The 18,187-nt window shown below is 53.3% G+C and overlaps 1 long non-coding RNA gene across 3 annotated transcripts; it reads right to left on the bottom strand.

Annotated features, from left to right (window-relative positions):
• Nucleotides 1-3,752: 3,752 nt before the first annotated feature.
• Nucleotides 3,753-11,039, bottom strand: LOC123000245 (uncharacterized). Of its 3 annotated transcripts, XR_007191516.2 has the most exons (4): nucleotides 10,746-11,039; nucleotides 7,546-7,622; nucleotides 7,011-7,180; nucleotides 3,753-6,324 (listed from the first exon to the last, which is right to left on the bottom strand). It is a non-coding gene; the product is annotated as an uncharacterized LOC123000245 (long non-coding RNA). The 3 variants fall into 3 exon arrangements; XR_008956675.1 differs by lacking the exon at nucleotides 3,753-6,324 and having other exon boundaries at nucleotides 6,358-7,273; XR_006408091.3 differs by lacking the exon at nucleotides 3,753-6,324 and having other exon boundaries at nucleotides 6,358-7,180.
• Nucleotides 11,040-18,187: the final 7,148 nt, after the last annotated feature.

Below are 18,187 nucleotides of genomic sequence, written 5' to 3'. Positions count from 1 at the left end.
GCCCGATGCGGGGCTTGATCCCAGGACCCTGGCATCATGACCTGAGCCGAAGGCAGACGCTTAACGGCTGAGCCACCCAGGCGCCCCCCACCCAAATCTTTACACCCATCTTGGGATCCCATCTTGTGATGGCCAAATCTTTACACCCATCTTGCAATGGCCGTGTCCTCTTTGTTTTTCTGTTTTAAAGATTTTATGTATGTATGTATGTATGTATGTATGTATGTATTTGTCAGAGAGAGAGAGCACAAGCAGGGGGAGCAGCAGGCAGAGCAGGGAAAGGGAGAAGCAGGCTCCCCACTGAGCAGAGAACCCAATGCGGGATTCGATCCTCGTACCCTGGAATCATGACTTGAACTGAAGGCAGATGCTTAAGCGACTGAGCCACCCAGGCGTCCGGCTGTGCCCTCTTTTAAAGAAAGCAGAGAGACCATTTTACCAGCAGGGTGCAGACCTGCAGTGCTGGCTGAATGGCTACCAGTGACTTTAGGGCAGAGGAGGAAAGATGGAAGAGCCACTCCCCCCCACCCGCCTCGCGCTCACCAAATTGCTTACAGCTCATGGGGCCCCACCTTAAACTAAGAGCTGCAGCGCACAGAGATGGGTGTGGAGGTGCAGCGAAGCCCACCAGGAACAGCAGGCAGAGAAGGGGCTCTCGCTGCCCGTGTGCGGTTCAGGTGGGGCTTCCTGGGGGAGGGGTTCCCCGGGGTGAAGAGCAGAGGCTGGAGCTGTGAGCCTGGGAAATGTAGGGGAAGGGAGGGCAGGCAGGAGGAGGACGGGACTGGGGACTGGCAGGGGGCTGGGACTTCGGAGCAGTACCTGGAATGCCATTTCCATTCGCCATCTCTTGAAACCCGGGTCACCTTTCAAGACCTCGCCAAGATGGCACCTCCATGAGAACCCCTCCAGAGCCCCAGTCAGAGCCTCTCCTCTGTGCAGTGAGTTACCAGGACAACCAACTACAAAGCTCGGCAAGGAAGCCCAGGGGCCAAGAGCCTGAAGGAAAGATCGGACCGAGAGACCCAGGGGAGCAAAGGAGGGAGGTCACCTTCCAGCCCCATTTATCCTGAAATAGGGGGCGGGGAGGGTGCAGGAGCGGTTGACCGTACTGGGAAGGAATCACCTGGGTTTTACAAGGCCTTATGGTGGCAGGAAGGCTCTAAGAGGAGGGAGACGGTGATAACCCAGGAGGGGGTGGGGAGGAGAGGATTAGAGTTGATGGGACTCATGGGAGCAGGTAGAAGGTGGGGCAGGAGCTGGTGGGCAGCCAGGAAGCCACAGGGATTTGAGGTGATGAGGGGAAGTCTCTAGAGGGGCCACCATTTTTGGTTGCCTGGGCCAGCTCAGGGGACAGTGGCTCCCAGGAGGGATTTGATCTGGGTTTGTCTCCATCCAGGAGCAAACAGCACACACACCGGGCTGGCGATGGGTGAGACAGAGACTACTGGAAGATGGTATGTTTGCTCACGTCTAGGCTATTGCCAGGGGGATCCAAGAGAAGCTGGTAGGAGTGTTTGGTGGCTTGAGGATGGGAGGGGGACAAGGGGGACTTTTATTTTTTTCCAATATTTTATCATGATAATTTCCAAGCATACAGAAAGATTGAAAGAATGGAATAGAGAACACCCATCTCTCCACCACCTAAGTTCTACAATTACATTTCACTAGATTGACTTTATCCCACAGGTCTCCATCCATCTAATTTTTTGATACATTTCAAAGTAGTTTCAGGGCACCTGGGTAGCTGGTTAAGCGTTCGGCTCAGGTCATGATCCTGGGGTCGTGGGATTGAGCCAAGCCCTGTCTCAGGCTGCCTGCTTAGCAGGGAACCTGCTTCTCCCTCTCCCTCTGCCCCTCTCCGCCACCAACTGGTGCTCTCTCTAGCTCTCTATCAAATAAATAAATAAAACTTAAAAAGAAAAAGCCATTTCCAAGTAGTTGCAAGCATCAGTGTATTCTACCCTTAAACACCGCAGGGCGTATGGCATTAACTAGAGTTCAATATTTGTTTAGGGTTTTTTTTTTTTTTTTTATGTTTGTGTGGGGAGGTTTGGAGATATTTACACAAAGTGAAATGCACAGATCTTAAGTGGAGTGTTTCTAGACCTCTGTAAAATGGATATACCTGTGTAATCCAACTTCCGTCAAGATACAGAACATGACATCACCCCAGAAAGCTCCCTGATGCCCCTTCCCAGAGAATCCCTGCCAGACACTCCTCCCTGTGCCTCTTTTGTATCACTGATGTTCACCAGCATCCATTCTCCCCTTAAGCATGTGGCTCCCGGAGAAGACTACATTCCCCAGTCTTTCTGGCAGCTTGGCGTGGTTCTGTGATTAAGCTCTTATCTGTGGAGTGTAAGGAGAAGCATTATGCAGCTGCTTCTAAAAACCGTCCTTAAAAGACAGCTGGGGTGTCCTTGGCCCCGACCTCCTTTCTGTTGCCTGGGACACGGCTCTCATGGCCTCCACGTTGGACCCCGGAGAAGGGGACACAGCCGGGGTGCAGGAGCAGGAGGCTGGAAGGAGCCTGGACCCTGAGCTCTTGCAGGAGCAGAAATGCTCTGGATTGCTTGCTCCAGACTTTTCAGGTGAGAGAAAAATAAACAGCCACCTGGTTTCAGCCACTGTCAAACGACAGTCTCTGTTACCATCAAATCTATTCTTAATGACAAACTTTTGCGCTTTTTAAATGTGGCATTATGTGCATGTATTATCTATTCAAAAAATCAAATCATTGCACAAGAGTAAACATAAAACAAATAAAGAGAGACTCCACCGTAGAGACTGTTCTCTGCCCTTCCTGCCCCAGCAGAGCCGTGGTGACACTGCAGCTGGTTCTATTAGTGACAACTGCAGATTGGTGTCGCACAGCAGAGGCCCAAATTAACAGTGGCTTCAAACAAGATAGAAATGTATTTCTCTGCATGTAAAAACTGGAGCCAGCCAATATCACGGATTTCTGAGCCAGCTCCCACTCTCCCAACATTCCGTGTTAGTGCGGCAGCCACAGTTCTGAACACAAAGCCTGGCCATCGGGCCTCACACTTGAGGTGACCACAGGACGTTGTGCCTTCCAGGAGATGTAGGTACTCCTCTGGCCCACACCGTGGTGAACCCTCTGACGCCTGCCTGTTTGCTGGGCAGGGGCCCCTTGAGCCCGAGGCAAAATCTTCCAAATGTTGGGGGCTCCCAGCACCGGACATCTCGGGGTTGGGCCAGCTCCCAGCCTGTGCTCGTGGGCTGGCTCTGAGTCACCATCTCTGTCCCCAGACAACCTCTCAGTGTCCAGGGCCCTCCTCCCGGGGTCTGGGGATTTGGAGGCGAGTTCCCCTTATCGGGCCCTGCAGCAGGTTATCAGATAGCCTCCTGCCCTCTTGCTGAGGTCTGGGCGATGTTCACACACCAAATACTTGATCTTCTCAGGCCGTCCTCCCTTGCAGCTGTCGGATTCTGGGCCCGCTGTCCTCTCGGCCTTTGGCTTCTGATCCCAGCTGTCACCATTCCACTCCCCCACTCCGCCAACTGAGTCATAGCAGGTGGCCATCCCAGGAGCTATTTATCTGGCACAACTATCCCTTAAAAGTCATTCTTGGATTTGGAACTTTCACTAGACTGGCAACAATAATAACTTCAGTAATAGTAGTAATTACAGTGACTGCTTTTTTTTTTTTTTTTGGAGAGAAAGAGTGTGTTTGCGTGCGCGTGAGCAGGAGGCAGTGGGGCCTGGGAGCAGAGGGAGAGAGAGAATCTTTTTTTTTTTTCCCAAAGATTTGATTTATTTATTTGAGAGAGAGACAGCATGCAAGCACAATCGGGGGGAGGGGCAGAGGGAGAAGCAGACTCCCCGCTGAGCAAGAAGCCCAACTTGGGGCTCGATCCCAGGACCCTGAGATCATGACCTGAGCCCAAGGCATCTGCTTAACTGACTGAGCCACTCAAGTACCTTGAGAGAGAGAATCTTAAGCAGGCTGCACACCCACCAAGCCCAACACAGGGCCCAATCTCAAGACCCTGAGATCATGACCTGAGCAGAAATCAAGAGTTGGACACTTAACCAACTGAGCCACCCAGGTGCCCCTAGAGTGACTGCTTTCTAAATGCCTACAGGTGACAGATGTCCTTACATCTCCTGAGGCAGGATTGTTTGCTCCCATTTTACAGATGAAGAAACTGAGGCTCAGAGGTGTTAACAGACACTTCCAAGGGTTGGATTCCAGGCCACAGTGTCCTGCAGCTCTGTGGCTATGTCCTTCCCAAAGTCAGGGAAAAGGCCTGGAGTCCAGTGCAGCTCAGCCACTCGCCAGCCGCATCACCATGGGCAAGGCCCTTTGCCTCAGCCACGTGGGTTTCTGAACCTGTCAAGTGGGAAGAAGGATGCCTGGGCTGTGTCCTAGGCTCTCCAGGGCAGGGACCCCTCGGGCCTGGCCCTCCAGGACCTTACTCAGAGCTCCCACGTTGACCTGAGTGGCCAGTGATTCTGTTGACTGACACGGAGGGACCCAAGGGTGGGGGCGGAGGGGTCACAGGGGCTCCTTAGGGTGGGGTGGGGATGAGGAGGTAAGAACAGGGAGCAGTGTGGACACGAGGGTGGCAAGGGACAGAGATCTGAGGGAGCCAGGATGACAAGCAGTTGGGGACAGAGCAAAGAGAGTCTTAGAACAGGGTGGAAGGACCTGGGCAGCCTTGGGGAGGTGACCCCTGGTGGCACACCACGAAAGAACAGGCAGACATCCAGGGGGATCTGGACGTTGGGGGTTGGCTCCTGGGAGAGCCATTCTTTGGCAGAGGGTCCTTGGTCCTGGATGGCTGCAGGTCACATCTGTCTCCTCCAGTCTGCAGCCCTCAGGCCTGCCCACTCCTTCTGAGCTCGCGAATGTCACAGTTCTGAGCTCTCCTTGGGGAGGCCGTTCCCACCACCCCGGAGAGCCCCCGACAGCCTGCAGCACGGGTCGGGTGGGCAGTGGGTGACAGGGGAATCCAGGGCAATGAATTACAGAGAAACCTGTCAGCCCTCAGGGCAGCCTTTGGAGGTGGGGGCAGGTGGCAATTTGGAGAGCAAACTCTAGCTTGTTTACCCACTGAAGCGTCTCCGGGTAGGTATTTACTTTTCTGGGATTCTGGGAGGGGAAGAAAATGAGCATGGGGCCTCCAGGGGCCTCGGCAAACAGCAGAGAGGCGTCTGTGTGTTAACTGATTCTGTCAGCCAGCAAGGCACCTCCCAGAGGCGATCGGCGCGCGTCCTGGGTCAGGGCAGCGTGGAGACAACTCGAGGGCTCAGCCCCGGCAAGCCAGAGGGAAACGTGGAGGTCAGTGAAACTGTACCCCCACCCTGCTGTCCAGAGAGGGGAGGTCACAGCCCAACCGAGGGGAAGCATTTGTGGGTGAGGGACCGGGGGTGTCTAGCCACTGTGCGCTCAGGGCCGGGCTGAGCACTGTCGCTGGAGCACTGGGGCTGTCCTCCAGCTGATCTGGTGGCTCTGGGGTCCAGGACTTGAGACCCGGGCAGCCCCTCAACCATGTGGGGTCTCTGTTTCTCTGGCTGCAGCGTAGGTAGGTGAGGGCTCCCTGGGAGGTTCCCGTGTATTGATGGAACTTTGTAGAATTTGAAGAGCTAAGTAGAAACACGGGGTGTCATCATTTCCCAGCCTCATTTCTGGAGGTGGACTGATTCTCTTTCTAACAGAGAGGAGGTAGAGAGAGGCACCGTTCTGTGCCTTGATACCCTCACCTGTGGAAAGGGTGTGATGGTAAAAGTACCCCCCTCGAAGCTTGTGACGGGAGTGAATTCGTGCCTTGAAAGAGCCCAGGAAGCACTCAGCAGTGTTGACTGTTACTCTGTGAATGGTTGTTGGGTATTGTCTCTGTGCCAAGGACCCAGGGACAAGATTACACAGCCCCTGAGGCACCTGCCTGGCCCAGTAGGTGGAGCGTGTGACTCTTGATCTCGGGGTTGTGAGTTCAAGCCCCACACTGGGTGTAGAGATTACTTAAAAATAAAATCTTAAAAAAGAGAGAGATTACACAGTCTTTGCCTTTCAGGGGCTCAGTTCTCGAGATGTGGTTCGGAGACTCTTTGGGGGAGCCTCAAGGTCAAAACTATTTTCATAATAACACTCAGGTGCTACTTGCCATTGTCACTGTGCGCTCTATGTGCAACTGACGGTACCCAGGCCCTGGTGCTTAAACAGGCTGGTGCTTCAGTAAGTGTTTTGGCAGTGGCAGCAAACTACGCAACGAACGGCGGCCATTTTCTTTTCTTGCAGGAAGGGGAGGAAAACTTTTCCCTTCTTCTCTTCTAGGTTGTTTCTACTGGTCTAAAAACTAAATTGACAGAAGACAGATGAACAGGAGAAAAACAAATTTAATGTCACATATGGGAACTCATAAAAGTATGAGACTCAGGGGCACCTGGGTGGCCCAGTCAGTTAAGTGTCCGACTCTTGATTTCAGCTTAAGTCATGATCTCAGGGTCATGAGATCGAGCCCTGTGTTGGGCTCCATGTTCAGCAAGGAAGATGCTTGAGATTCTCTCTCTCCATCTCCCTCTGTGTGCCTCCCTCCCCACATGCTCTCTCTCTCTTCCTCTAAAAAAAAAAATGAGACTCAGAGAAGTGACCAAAGCAGGCAGCTTTCCTTCTTTTTAGGCCAAGAAACAATACATTTGTGAAGAATTGATAAGACAACGAAGTCGGGACTGGTGATAGTAAATTAATGACAAAGTAACAGGTTTTATTTATACAGCCTTGTTGGCCCCAAATTCCCTACTGCTGGTGATAAGGTTGTTTCTTCACCTCCCGGTACAGGGAGGGCACCTTTCACACGGGGTATTTATTTGCTGCTTTCAAGGGGACAAAGGAGGGTCAGAGAGTCCTTCTTGCCCTGGCTGTTTCCCAAGTAACTGTAACTTAGTAATCAATATGTCAAAGTGGCATATTTGGGGGTGGCCAGCCCTGAACTCCAGCACCAGTTTCACAAAGAGTCCTTGATTTGCCAATAAAAATCATTACCTTTATTAAATCTCTATCTTTGAGAACACATCCTTTTCATTTTCTGTGTGATCAGGTGGGCAGTACATATAAAGCATTGCTGCGGCATCCCGAAGCACGGCCATTGTCTCAAAGAATCGCACTTCTGTGCTTGTTTGAGTTGGAAGCAAGAACAGCCACTTTCGTTTTTCCTTGGAAAACAAAACAAACCCGTAGACAAATTCGTTCTTTTTCTTGGGTATTTGACATACATTGTCTTGAAAATGAATGAAGCGAGCATGTCGCTGCAAGGAGAACAACTGTTAGTATTTGTTGCCAATGATAAAATCTGACCTTTCAAGCAAAATTTGGAATTTTGGACCACTTTTGTCTGCAGCCAGGAGCTGGACAGCTTCCTAACACTTCAAGGCCTTATTTTCAAGTGGCCAATCCATAGAATTGCAAAATCTCACACGGGTAAAAGGTCCATTCAAAGTGTAAGATAGACCAATGGATTTAATGTAACAGAATATGAGAAGTTTGTTGATAAGGTTTCAGATTCCAGATTTCAACTTACCCTCAGTTGGTAGAGCACATGACTCTTGATTTCAGGGTCATGAGTTCAAGCTCCATGTTGGACACGAAGACTACTAACTTAAAAAAAAATAAAGAAAAAAAATAAAGAATCTATGACATGTTGAGGTTTGATGTAATATCAAAGAAGAATGTCCACTGCAATGGAAGAGGCTACTAGAATTATCCCTTTCCCAGCTCCCCATCTGGGTGGGGCCAGATTTTCTTTTTCCTTTCTTTCTTTTTTTTTTTTTTAAAGATTTTATTTATTTATTTGACAGTGAGAGAGCGAGCACGCAAGCAGGGGAAGGGTAGAGGGAGAAGGAGAAGCAGGCTCTCCCCTGAGCAGGGAGCCTAGGTGGGACTCGATCCCAGCACCCTGAGATCATGACCGGAGCCGAAGGCAGATGCTTAACCAACGGAGCCACCCAGGCGCCCCCAGGTTTTCTCTATCTAATTCAACCCAAACAGCATATTGCAGGGGATAGAATGTAGAAGCCCATACAAGGATCTAGCTGTCTTCTATTAAAGAGATTTGCGAAAATGTGAAAAATTCTGCTCTTCTCTCATTTGTTTCCCCAAATAGTCATCTTTCACAAAAATATATTACTTATGTTAACATCTACTGAGTTTATTATTTTCAACTTTAAATGAGTTAATAAATGAATACTTAAAATTTTCTCCATTTTAATTTCAAATGTGGTAGGTAAAATATTGATAAACCTCCATAAACAAAAGCTCTTTGGGGTCCTAAATAATTTTTAAGAGTGTAAAGGGGTCCTGACACCCAAAGTTTTGAGTGGTCTAGTACATGTGGGGTGGGGAACAAGCACAGTGATACCCAGCAGGGTGAGGGCTAATGTGGGAGGCAGATGGACTGACTGCTGTAAGTCAGGAGGGCTCCCAGGAGGAGGTAACCTTAAAACTCAACTAGATGTGGGGCGCCTAGGTGGCTCAGTTGGTTGAGCAGCTGTCTTCAGCTTGGGTCATGATCCTGGGGTCCTGGGAGTGAGCCCCGCGTCAGGCTCCCCCTCAGCAGGGAGCTTGCTTCTCCCTCTGCCGGCTGCTCCCCCTGCTCTCTTGCTCTGTGTCACATAAATAAATAAATAAAATCTTTAAAAAAACCCAACTCAACTAAATGTAGCTGACAGGAGATTGTCCAGGTTACTAGAGCACAGGCTGGTATGAGTGTTACCATTCCATCTCTCATAGCCGCTAACTCCGGAAAGAAACAGGTGAACCCAGGTGCGAGGCTGGGGCCACCTGCCCTGGCCTGGGGAATCCCGAGGGGTCTGGAGAAATCGAAAGCAAGCTCCTGGCTGCATTTGCCAACACCGTTGCCAAACAAACTAGGATAAACTCATTTGTCATAAATGAAGCCAATAACTCAAGAGACAGGGCTTTGGAAGAGAGAAAAGGGGGGATTTATTTGAGGCGACGACCACGGGGGGCAGGTAGCAGTCTTGAGCCTTAACAACTGACCTCTCAGCCCCGAGATGGATGCCTAGCGTTTTACGGGAGAGGTTCAGGGGAGAATGTGCAAGACAGCTGGCTGAAGGTTCTAGATCCATATGTGTTCAGTACACACAGGATCCTGGGAGGGGAGGGGACCTGTGACGTGTGGTCATCTCTTGTTATAAGGACAAGGCCTGGCTGTTGGGAAGTTCCAGTCCTTACAAACCAACAATTTGAGCTGTTTTCCCAGATCAAAACGCTCGGGCTTTTACAGACGCCTCCCTCCTAGGGTGCTGCGTGCACCATGGACACTAGGTGGTCAGATCCAGCCGCCCCAGCACGACCCCCTCCTTCCGACCCCGGCAGAGAGGCCCGTGGATGCCTTGTCCACCCCTGCCCCCCCCCCCGGCCTCCAAGCCGGGGTCAGCACCCACCCACCTTGCTGGCCCCCACCTCTCCAGTACTTTGGCTAACTCTCCACCCCTCTGCTGTCTCTTGGCCCAGGGACCGCCCTTGACCCCTGAATCTGTTGGGAACATGTCCAGCTGCAGCAGCGAGCAAGGAAGACTTGACCGATGGCCCCCTTTTTATTTTTCTCACAGAATGAGAAGTCCGGCCGACCGGCCGGCTGCCCACGGAGGTCACGTGGCCACCACCAGCTGCAAGGGAGGTTGGGAAGCGTGGTTTTACTGGTGTTCTTCCCATGACTGGCATGAGAGCTCCTAAAATTCTTGGAATTTCCTAAGCGAGAAAGGCCACAGTGTCTTCTGTTATGTTAATGAGGCAACTTTCCGACCGCACCTAAGCCTGGGGGCTGGTTGCCAGGAGACCCCACGCTGGGATTAGAGGGTTGGAACTTTCCGTCCTACCCTCAGACCTGCAAGGAAGGGAGCCGGGAGCTTGAATCTTCAGGTAGAGAGTGTCCCGATTGAGCTAACCCGTGGGACACCCGGCAGCTGTCACAGAGCGCTTGGTGTGGGGGAAACCCGGTGCAGACGCTGGATTTGGTGTCAGAACTGGAATTGGGTTCCGAGTGGAGGTGGGCGGGCAAGCAGGCCTGGTGGGCACAAATACCTACTCTTGGAGAACTCTGCTCCCCTGGATCCCTGCCTGCCGAAGCCTCCGAAATTGTTTTGAACCACTGACTTCTCTCCTGGGCTCCTGGTCAGTGATTCCAGTGGCCTGGTCTGGTTTCCCCTTCAAATCACAGGTCCCAACGCCCTCCAAGCAAGCCGAGCTCTCTTCCTGGGTCGGTAGCCCTGCAGTTCTCTTGGTTGGCCACGTTGGAAACAGGACATCCGATGATGTCTTCTCCTACCGACTCCCGCCGCCCCATCCCAGCTCCGCCGAGTGCCCTCTCTCTCTCTCTTGCCTCCCTCCCCGCTCCATTGAGCCAGCTCTGTGGGGGACACACATCTCCCTGCAGTACTTTCTTCTGCTCCGGGCCCCCATCACGTGGCCCCAGCCGGCTCTTCTGGCCTCTTACCCCGTCTGATATACATACGTCTCTGAACCCGGTGGGGACAGGTGTGCAATTGTGCACACATATATATACACGTACCGCGTACCGTGCTCTGCTCTGGCTTCGGTGGGCCATCCACCGTCCTCACTCGGGGAATACCTTTTAGAACTTTCTTGCCTTTACATCTTGTCTACACCTTGCTCAGGACTGGGAATGCTCTTCCCGCTCGAGTCCTAGTTCAGATAGGCACAGGGGCGGGCTTCAAAGAGCAGAGACACTCAAGTTACCTTAATCAAAGGTTTGTTGAAGGATGTAGGTCCCCTGGAGCCCGAGGCCCCCTCGATGAGTGTCTCCAGTCCTGGTTGGGCACTCCTGCCTCTGCATGGTCCCCTCTCCTTGTGCCACCAGGCGGCTGCCTGCTCCCCCAGTCCTCATAGAATGTGCTGTCGCATGGGTTTGATCGCACAGGGCCCGCCGTGGCCTCTCCCGTACTTCCTCTGCCCATCCTGCACGGATAACTGCCGTGTCTACTGCATTTGGGTCAAGATCCCGAGCAGATTCCAGCACAAGCCACAAAGGTCAAGGCCGCTTCTGTCACTAGTGCTTAGCTGCCCCCAGTCAGGTGCTTGCTCTGGTCCACTCGGGGCAGGCATGAGATCACGTGGTCCTCACCAGGCTGACCTTCCCAAGGGCTGAGGCGGAGCCGTGGGGGCAGGGGGTGATGACCCTCAGCCGTCCTGTCCCCATGTCCCCAAGTCCTCTGCCCTGTCAAAGCCCGTCTCAAATATAATCTCCTCCAAGAAACCGAACTTTCTTGCAGTTTCCGGCTCATGGCACAGGGGCTGGCTTGGCAAGAAGGCCCATGGCAGGACGGAGGAGAGAAGAGGAGGGCCAGTGCTTACCTGCAGAGGGCAAAGAAGCTTCCCCAGCTACAGTTAAGTCAGAGACAAGGGGGGAGACAAGGCGTGGGGCAAGGTGGAGGGAGCATGTTGCCCCCTTTGGACAGGGTGCCAGCCCCAACTCGCCCCTTTACTTTATCCTCATTACCTGCTGCCCTGAGGGCTGCTGAGTCTGTGAGCCTGGCCATAGCACCCGATCCTTTTACAGAGACACTGAGGCCCAGGGACAGGGACGGCCAGAGACCTCAGCCAAGATCGCCCTGCTGTGCTGGGCCTGGGACCCCTGACTCCCAGGGGAGTCTTCCCAGCCGCCTGCTCTCAGTTCCCTCCTACCGCAGGGCTTGCTGGTGGCTGATTCTTTCTGCCTCAGGAATGCAGAGGCTCTGCCCAGGCCCCTCTCCCCTCTTCCCAGCTGGCTTGGGACAGATTCCAGTAAATAACATGCTGCCCATCAATCAGAGGTCACTCAGGCCAGGGCCGATCGATGGCCGCAGACAGCTGGGCAGGCGGGTAATGAAGTGCCAGCTCGTGGGTGGGGGTGCGGCTGGCCCTGGGATTTAATCCCTTTGCATCTGGGATAAGCCTCCAGCTCTGGTGACAGGAGGGAAGACAGATGAGGCTCTGAGGCCAGTGAGGGGAGGGGGCCGGGGCTGGGGTGAAGTTGCAGAAGCTCACAGGGAGGTGTGGGGGGGAGTGCACCATGCTCTTTGCTCCTGTGGGCAGCCTTTCCAGGCAGGCCTCCCTTAGGGACCCCTGGGGGAATGAGAACGCCCCACCCCACCTCCACCCCTTGCCCATTCTGCAAAGCACCTTCCACACCTGGAACTTATCCCTACAGGCATAAGGCTGTCTGTTCCTCTAAAATGGGGTGCTCTGGGGGCAGAGAAAGACACAAGCGTTGTTGTACATTTCTTATGTGTCAGCTCTGTGTCATCTTATTTGGTCTTCACAGCAGCCTGGCTTGAGAAATATTATGTCCGTCCTATAGATAAGGAAAGAGGCTCAGAGAGGAAGCCATGTTTAACAAGTAGAGCTGCCCTATAATGGACCAGGCCAGGCAGCCTCAGAAGGTGGTGAGCTCTCCATCATTACAAGCATTCAAGCAGAGGCTGGGGGAGTAGCTGTTGGGGGGCTATAGAGGAATCCCTGCAGAAGATGGGCTTTGTACTACATAGCTCTGGGGTCTTTCCCAACTCTGAGCTTGTGTTAGTGCTTGGGAAACAGGGAATGAACTGGGTTTTGGGGGCAGGGCTCAGGGCCCCAGGTGGAGGGGTTGCTGAGTGAGATGTGGCTGCATGGACCCCTTTGGGTCCTCTGGAGGCACTGCAGAGCCCACAAATGTTTGACTCAAGTTCATTTCTGGTATCGTTTTTTACGATAAAGCAGTATTTAAAAATAGATAGAGGCTGGCGATTAGGTTACACAACTTTTAACCCATTTGAAATCACCAGAAAGTTTGCTTTGAGAGGACCTGGGGCTAAAGATTGTCCTGCATCTGCGTTTAATTGAAGAATATTGCAAGGAGGGATAATAGGGGAACAAAAAACCTCTTTTACCTTGCCATTACTTATCTGCACGAATAAATTGTGTACGACACAAACAAAATGTGAGACATGTTGGAAGCGAGGACAGAAACTGCATCCATAAGCCCTTAGTTTTATTTTACAGTCAACAAAACAACCTTGTTCTCATCTTATCTAATCTTGTTGTAATTGTTCTCTCTTATTACAATAAGAACATGGCATACGTGTGAGCGTATCAAGTGCGCTTATACCAGCAAAGCACGACTTTTATCTGTTTTGCCCATTGTAATTCTACCTCTGCTGTTGAGAACGCTGGAATGTCACCACAGCAAAGTGACCTCGGCTGCCACCCCCGCACCCTTTCCAAGCCAGGTGGGGTGAGGGGGTCGCGATGCAGATTTACAGCCCCTGCCTCTCCGGACACACAGACCACAGGCTCGGGAGCCGGGCCAGCGGTGGGGAAGGAGCTTATCTGTTCACTGTGGTGCGGGGATAAACACGGGCAGCCGGAACATTCTGGCTGGTCCTCCCCTAGGAGGGAGGTCTGGAGGAGAGGCCGTGGTGGTGAGGGGGGGAGCCCAGTCACCTTCAGAAGACGTTGTGTGCAGGTGTCTGATGCAGGGGGCCACGGGTGAGCAGAAATACTGTGAGAGAAGGGGCCACAGGTAGGAGAACAATACACAGAGATGTGGCATCTTCTGCTGGGAACAGAGGGACTGGTAGATGGGAGCTGGTTTCCATCCTTGATCCTGCTCTGCTCTGTAATCTGGCAAAGAGCCCCCGAGGCCGTGGCTACCCTGGCCCCTGAGCTGTCTTCTCTTCCAGAATTCCCTTCTGGGGTCTGCCGGGCTTTAAGGCTATTTATGGGGTCACATAGATGCCTGTTGGCTTCATTTCTATCATGTGTGTCTGCCCTATGGACTCTCTGACTTCGACACAGAAAGAGGCCATCTGGCTAGCCCAGCAAGACTCAAGGCCCCCTTTCCAAATGGCCCCCAGACATGGCCTTGATTGAGTGAAGGTTTGGGGATCAAAATGCCAACCTCATCTCTTATCACTCACTCCTTCTCTCTACCTTTCAGCAACCCCAGTGTTTGGTCTGCCTCTCCACCCCCATCCAAGCACGCCCCTACCTCAGGACCTTTGCACTTACTATAGGTCCTTTACTGGGAAGTTCCTTCCTGCAAAGCTTTGCACAGCAGGCTGCTTCTCAGTCTCAGGTCTCAGTTCAGGGGTCACCTCCCCAGACAGCCTCCCCTGACCACCTCATCCAGTGTAGCCTCACCTGCCCTGTCACCACCTGTTCTGTCACTTGGGTTCTCTTTCCTTCATGGCACATCTCATGTTTTCTACAGCTGTCTTGTTTACTTACTTGTTTCATGGAGTATTTTGTTTCTCCACACTAGAAGGTCAGCTCCACAGGGCGGGGACCTCATCTGCCTTGTTCTCTGCTGTGTCCCTTGCTCCTAGCACTGTGCCTGGCACACAGTGGGTACTCCACAAATGTGTGTGTCATCAAGGAGCTCAGAGCTTTGGAGCTGGGCATGCTTTTCAGAGATGATTTCCTGAGAAATGGGGGACTTCATTTTTAAGCACAGAAGCTTGGAGCCTTGAGTGGGGAAATGGAGAGAGGGGTTTGCAACAGGAAAGTAGAGGGGAAGAGTGGCTGTGTAGCCAGTGAAGCCTTGGTATGCAGGGGGGGCGTGGGGGGGGCGGCAGCAGGAGTTCTAGCATGTGAGAAGACCTGAAACCTGCTCGGAGGGAAAGCCAGCCGGAAGGCAGAAGGTTCTGGGTCTCAGTGATGTGAAAGGAAGATACCAGGGCAAGGGGGCACAGAGGAGGGGCCCTGTTTCTGGCCCTCACTAGACCCTACTTTCCAGGGGAGTGAGGCCCAGCGCTGGCTACCTACTTAGCTGAGAGAAAGGTGGAGGGAGAAATGCAGGGAGGGAGAAAATTCGAAAAAGAGCTTTTAAGATATTAAAATATTATCCGGTCACAGTGTTAGCCAATGGCCGCAGCAGACACGCAGCTCTGGGTTTCTCAGAACCCTAGGGGAACTCTGGCTTTCCCTGCAGGGGTCCCACCCCACAGAAGATGGGGCTGCTGGCTCTGTCTGGGGGGTTTGGGAGAGCTTTTAATTTTTTTAAAGATTTTATTTATTTATTTATTTATTTATTTATTTATTTAGAGAGAGAGAGTGAGTGAGAGGGCACAAGCTGGGGGAGGGGGAGAGGGAAAGAATCTCAGGTGGACTCCATGCTGAGCACAGAGCCCAACATGGGGCCCGATCTCACGACCCTGAGATCACAACCTGAGCCAAAAACAAGAGTCAGACACTTAACTGACTGAGCCCCCCAGGTGCCCCTGGGAGGGCTTCTGATAGGTGGGGGGAGTTTGCTTGGTGAAGGGAGAACAGCACCTTAAGGAAGGGGCTGCATGAGCAAAGGCTAGGAAGTGCAGGGAACCTTCAGGAAAGGTGTCTGGTGTGACTGGCCTGGAGGAGCCTGTGGGGTGGGGAAGGAGGGGCAGGATGGCAGGCCACAAGGGAGCCGACACTCGCCAGGTGAGGGGAGGTGTAGGGGACTCAGGTTTGGGGGCTCCCACCAACTCCCGTGGTCTGTCCGGGAGGTGTGCGATGCCAGGCTGACAGGGGCTGACAGAAATGTGTTTGCTATGTCCCCCTCACCTCCTGAAACCCAGCCATCCTTTCATCTGGGCTCACCCCGCTCACCCCCCCCCCATTTCTGATCTCATTTAGTAGAGCAATTAAATTTTAGAGGCCCATCAGCATGGTCCTTCGAATGCCAGGTTCTTCCCAGATAGAATTATTTAATAGACTGGATGGTAAGTCTGCGGGCTCCGGCTGGGGCGGCCGACCCACAGAGGCAGAAAATTAATAAACACAGCAGCTACCCTCACCACCCTCTCTCGGTAGGGCCTGGCCTGCCTCTGCTCACTCTCTCCTGCCCACGGAGGGGCTGGCAGGGACATTTTCCCCAGGGCAGGGGGTACTGGAGTTTTCGGGAGGAAGGACAGGAAAGCCTCAGGGACTTGTAGACCATCTTGGGATATGGGGGCTGGTCCAGAAGCCCCTTTCTGCCGCTTACTCGCTGAGCAGTGTGGGACATGTTACTTAACCACTCTGGCCTCAGTCCACTCATCTGTATAATGGGGTCATGGTGAGGCTCACAGAGGTGATACATGTAAAACGCTTGGCGTGATAATCAGCCCGTGGTGGGAACCCAATAGACAACAGTTCCTTCTCTTTCCCTCGCAGATAACCACGGCTCCTGTGCTGATGGCGGGGCCGCCTGGTTGGGGTTAGGGAGGACGAAGGGCTGAGTGGGGAATAGTCACCAGGCAGTTCCTGACTTACAGAGCACGGATGGGCTGTAGGCTGACTGGAACTTGGATGTGTGGCTTTAGGAAAAGCGGTCCCCACGTCTGGCATCATGGGTAGCAATCTCACTCTCTACATGTTCTGGGGCAAGTCACTTAGCCTCTTGGGCCTCAGTTTCCTCACCTCTAAAATGGGCACAGAGAGTATCATGAGGCCTGGTAGAGTATCAGGAGACCATGCTGAGCCCCTGGCATGGCAGCAGGTGTCCTGACAATTCTGCTCACCCACAGTGTGCCAGGGGGGCCCCAGGGGAGAGGAGCAGTTGGGGAGAGGTGGAGGAGGCCAGGGGAGGGTGAGGCACATGGCTGAGAAGATGAGGAGCGTGATTCTGGGGGACAGGGGCCCCATGCCCCGACCTGAATCCCAGGCTTGTGTTGGGGGCAGTGGCTCTGGCTCCAGCTCCCTCCCCACCCTACTCCACATCCAGTGGTCCTCTTAGTGGGTGGTGGGTGGAGCGTGAGGGGGAGAAAGGCAAGAGGGAGCTGAGATGTGGGAGGGGGAATCCTGACCTGGGATCCCATATTCTTCTAACAGATATGAATTGCACACCTGCTATGTGTGGGGACACACAGTGACGTCAGCAAAGATCCTGTCCTCACCGAGCTGATGTTAAGCCAAGGCTTAGAAGCTGGTCAGCAGGGTGGACAAAGAGGGGGACGCTGAGTGTGCGGTAGCAGGAGGGGAGGTGCTGCTATTTAGAGGGGGCTGTAGGGAGGGCCTCTCTGAGAAAATGACATCTGAGCAGAGCCCTGAAGCAAGCAAGGGAGCACATGGGTATCTGTGGAAAAGCATGGGGGCAGAGGAAACAGCCAGTGTCAAGACCCCGAGGTGGGAGCAAGATTGGTCTGTTTGAGGAGCAGGGGCTGAGTAAGTGGAAGTGTGGTGCTTGAGGGGAGAGTGGGGAGGGGGGATGAGGTCAGGGACACGTGAGGACACAGGCCTTATGTGCACCATGTTTCACCGGGAAGAAATGGGGGGCAGGAGAGGGCTCTGAGCAGGGGAGTGACAAGATCGGACAAGGTTTGACCAAGGTTTCTGTGGCTTCCAAGGGGAAACTGAGTATAGAGGGCAGACGAAGAAGCTGGACCAGTGAGGAAGCAACTTCAGCTGTCCAGGTAGGAGGTGATGGGGTCCTGAACCAGCGTAGGGACAATGGAGGTAAGAGAAGGGCTAGGATTCTGGATCTTTTGAGGGTAGAACCAAGTAGAAGCACAGATCCGGGGTTGAGTCCTGGCTGGTCTGTCTTCCTCAGGCCTCTGGCCAGCTCAAGCCTTCCACGCAGCACATTTCCTATCCTTCAGGGTCTTGACTCTTTTTGGATGACTGGCCCCTCTGCCCCTTCCAGGAACCTTCGGGGGCCTTGGGGGAAGCAGCCTAGGTTTGGAGAATGGTCTACTGAGGTCTTTCCACCCTTTTTCTTACCCACCCCCAGCATCCTTGCACCCCGGATGTACACCCTAGGGTTTGAAGTCTTGAGTGGGGCTGGAAGGCGCCTCCTCCCCGTGGATGGATGAGGCGTGTGTGTGTGTGTGTGTGTGTGTGTGTGTGCGCGCGCGCGCTGCGCGCGCGCGCGCGCGCCACAGTGGGAGATTCTGCAGGTCCTGAATGGCTCTTTACCGCTGAGGAGGGGGTGATGGGCAGTCAGAATAGGGAGGTGCCGCCTTGGGGGAAGGTGTCCCTGCAGGTCCTCAGCGTCCTTACCCCAGCCTTCTGTCCCTCTGTCGGGGCGCCCGCGGCCCAGGTTCAGGATCCCAGGCGCGCACAGTGCTGGGTGCGCTCCAGCCTGCGGTGTCCCGTGCTTTCCAGAGCCCTGGAATCCGGCGGAGAGAAATCAGCCTTGTTTCCCGTTTTCCTTTAAAAGGAATACAATGAAAAGGTTCCCGATTGCCTGTAAAGAGGGAGCTCTG

This window comes from Ursus arctos, unplaced genomic scaffold (assembly GCF_023065955.2).
Source record: "Ursus arctos isolate Adak ecotype North America unplaced genomic scaffold, UrsArc2.0 scaffold_31, whole genome shotgun sequence".
In the NCBI taxonomy this organism is placed as follows: domain Eukaryota; kingdom Metazoa; phylum Chordata; class Mammalia; order Carnivora; family Ursidae; genus Ursus; species Ursus arctos.
Note: the sequence above shows the minus strand (reverse complement) of the source record. Positions and strands in the feature narration are given on the sequence as shown.